Source organism: Anabrus simplex, chromosome 12 (genome assembly GCF_040414725.1).
Source record: "Anabrus simplex isolate iqAnaSimp1 chromosome 12, ASM4041472v1, whole genome shotgun sequence".
Lineage (NCBI taxonomy): Eukaryota > Metazoa > Arthropoda > Insecta > Orthoptera > Tettigoniidae > Anabrus > Anabrus simplex.
Genome location: NC_090276.1, coordinates 14,870,443 through 14,874,271, shown reverse-complemented (window position 1 = coordinate 14,874,271; position 3,829 = coordinate 14,870,443). Strand labels below are relative to the sequence as shown.

Below are 3,829 nucleotides of genomic sequence, written 5' to 3'. Positions count from 1 at the left end.
GTCTAAGAGTCAAGTCGGCAACTTATCCGTCCTCGCCGTTAAGCAACTATGCATACCTTCCAGGCGTTCTAAATGGTGATGCGAACGGACTGCTGTTCCCACCAGATAGTATGTCCACAGCGATCATTCCTCCCGAGCAACAGAACCTTGTTCATATCTAATTCCACGGAAATTACCTCCTAGTTAATTTTTATAGCTCTATCCGGCTGAGTCACTCACCACAGCTGGAACACAGGGTCGGTGAAGTCCACGACGTTGGACCGCGCTGTCGTGATGGAGATCAGCGAGAGGGAGCCGTTGGCTTTGCCGCCCAGAACCATCCCGAGCATGCCATTCCAGGAACCATTGGGAAGCTGGCGACCGTACATGTTGTCTGCAGACCGGCGAACTTTGAGGCTGAAACAGTTACAATCTGTCATACATATAATAAAACAAAGTCTGTCTGTGTTTGTGCTGGATAAACTCAAAAATTACTTAACGTACATGAGTGAAGTTTTCACCGCTGTAGAGAATCTATCTAGGAAGGTTTAAATGTGTGAAAAATTAATGTATGACGAAAGGAAGCCGAACAGTGAACAGATGAGGAAAACGGCTATCCGAGCGTTTTCTTGGCTCACGCCTCATAAACAGTCAATTATAGATCCCTAGTTCGTGAGGAAGAATTAACCACCTCCACCACCATCATCATCATCATCAACACGAATTTTCTGGATGTAGTTTGCAAGCACTCGCCGCTTCTTCCTATAAGACTATAGTTTCTGTTCCTCTATATCCTCACACTTGATATTCCACTTGTTGACTTCTGATTTCACTAAGTCTTCCTATCGATTTCATGACCTTAAGAAGAATACTACGAGAAATCTTGGGCCCAATCAAGACTGAAACCGGATGAAAACTTTGGAACTATAATGAGGTCTACATCGGAGACCATGAAAAATAGGAGGATATCTTTTCTCGGAGATTTGTTCAGAATGGACAAAACCAGACTAACCAAAACAAAATGATTATACAACTTGTGGAACAAGAAGACAAGGACGGCATGGATTGAGGAAGTTCGTAAATATCTAGAGAAATGGAACATTCAGAAAGTTCAGATATTAGACAGGGGAAAATTTCGGACCAAGATTCAAAATTTGGAAGGGTTTCAAATTGAAAGAACTGCAAAGACGGGAAGAGCCTGGATAGCTGAACAGAAGAAATAGCATAGCGCCCATATGAAGGAGTACTGAAAAAAAGAGTAAACTTCAGACAAACAAAAAATAAAATTGTAGAGTGATCCTAGGTGGTAAATTCGAAAAAATATATCGCAGAGGTGAAAGTACAAAACCGTAAATAATTTTCCCTTACCTGAAATTTAGTCTCTTGGAGAGTTCGCTCCAAAGTCCAGCAGAATAACCATTCGCTTGTACATTGTCTTCATCATCTTCTTTCCCCAGGTAATCTATCGGGATGTTCTGAAAATGTTAACTATTACTAACAACAAATATACGTAGTAGAGTCATTAAGTTTGTGGACTGGCCGTCTAGTGTCGTTGTGGTGCGGAGAGTTTACACCATAGGATGTTGCCGTGAGAGTTGTTCGCTAGTCGCAATAAGAGGCAGTTGCGTGCAGAACTGCAGTCTCTGTTGTGAAAGGCAGTTGAATGTCAGAGGCGGAACTTCAGAATGTCTTCGTTTCAGCAACGGAAACATTTCAAGTTTTGCCAAAAATTAGGCATATCCACTAGCAAAACATTTGAGATTGTAGAGGTAAGAGTTGCCAATATTGCCTTGGCAGAACAATATCTTTGTTTTGGTAAAATAAACTGAGAAAGACGTTGAAGAACTGGAAGTATCAGACCTTCGAGGTAGACAGTCTGTAAGACATGCCCTAAAATAAGTCCATGGATTTCAAGAAAACCCCCGGAAGAAAGTTACTCCCTGGACAAATGAAAGAAATGAGTATCCTCGGCAGAAAATGCGAGAATACTGGGCGAAGATCAAAGTTGAACAAGCGTGGTGCAAAGTAGGCCCATTCAAATCAAGCATAAGAAGAAGAAAGGACTATACGATGTACTTTCTCCTATATCACTTGAATCATAATACACATATTCTTTCAAAGTAAAGGGTGAATAAATACTAGTTATATGTACACTTCGAGAGCACGACTATTATTGCACTGCGTTGCACCATTCCATGAACACCGCCAACATGACGTCAGCTTCTCAATCATATCAGTTATATGAGTTGAGAAAAGTGCTATTTATTTATTTTCCGCGTCCAGGTACATTGCTAAATAATGTTTTTTTTCCAGTATTCGGCTACAAGGACAACTTTATCATTGCTATGCAATACATCTTTCTTTGTGCACGTTGATGGTAAATGCTGACAAACCGGAAGGAGTTTTTCATCCTGTTGTAGTCCACAGTCAAAAGTCATGTACCCTTGTACATAGCCCCACTTAACTAGGTTAGACTTGCAATTTGAAATACCTGTCCGCAGTCGATTGAGGGTCTTCCAGACGGGATACGAAAGGCGAGAACCTAAAGAAGGTTCTTCCTTTAAACTGAGGACCGTATACGTAGTTGCTGTTGCCACAGTTCACGCCTTCGTTTCTCTGGCGTATCAACAAGTGGCATGGTTGTTCTTAAAATATCTTCCTTGACCTGAGTCTAACGGGCTGTATTTGATGGCCATATGGTATGAGGTGACAGCATGATCGCCTCTGTTAACGGCCATACCATGTTGAATACACCGGTTCTCGTCCGATCACCGCAGTTAAGCAACATTGGGCGTGGTCAGTACTTGGATGGGTGACCGCTTGGGAACACCACGTACCGTTGGCTCAATTCCCTTTTGCCCCAGGGGCTCTGAACTTTGGAGCGTGGGTTGGCGACCACGGGACCCTCAGCTGAGTCCTGGCATTGCTTCCACTTACTTGTGCCAGGCTCCTCACTTTCATCTATCCTATCCGACCTCTCTTGGTCAACTCTTGTTCTTTTCCGACCCCGACGCTATTAGGTTTGCGAGGGCTAGGGAGTCTTTCATTTTCACGCCCTTCGTGGCCCTTGTCTTCCTTTGCCCGATATCTTCATTTTTCGAAGTGTCGGACCCCTTCCATTCTTCCCTCTGATTAGTGTTATAGAGAGGATGGTTGCCTAGTTGTACTTCCTCTTAAAACAATAATCACCACCACCACCACCGCCTCTGTTACTGGCAATCCGTGGCGGGGGGTGATAAGAGTGTCGCCCTCTGGTTGGTGGTTATCCCTGACTGGGGTGCGGAGTTTGTCATATACACCCATGCAGGCACTTGCAAGAAAGAGTATTCTAGATCATAGGGTCTATTTATTGGAGGAAACTCTGTACAGACATCTGGAAATAAATATTTTTTCCCACTACTATTTACACAAGGGAAAAATCTCGACTTAAATCAAGACCCTACAACTCTTCTCTTATTTATTTTTTTTCTTCCAGGGGAAACAATATCGTATATTCTTTTACTGAAACAAAGACATTGTTCTGCCAAGGCAATACTGTATTTCCAGCTCTTACTTATACAAGATGATCAAGTCGAAATAGGCCGGATCATCACGAAGGGAAAGGGACGTGGAAAGGCGGGTCAAAAGACTAAGTGATCCTTGAACTGTTAGTGCCACTCCACGAACACATCGACTGTAGTACGTACACTGGTGTACACTGTGTTGCCTACACAGTGGGCGCAAGTCCAAGAAGTTAATGACTTTAGTACACGAGTGTATGCTGTATTCTCTACACTGTAGGCGCCAGTCCACCAACTTATTGACTGTAGTACATGAATGTACGCCGTGTTATCTACACCATAGGCGCCAG

At 43.1% G+C, this 3,829-nt stretch overlaps 1 non-coding gene across 1 annotated transcript; it reads left to right on the top strand.

The window, feature by feature from the left end:
• The first annotated feature begins 2,705 nt into the window (after positions 1-2,705).
• LOC137502844 (5S ribosomal RNA) lies at positions 2,706-2,824 on the top strand. Its single transcript, XR_011018882.1, has one exon. It is a non-coding gene; the product is annotated as a 5S ribosomal RNA (ribosomal RNA).
• The last annotated feature ends 1,005 nt before the right edge of the window (positions 2,825-3,829 follow it).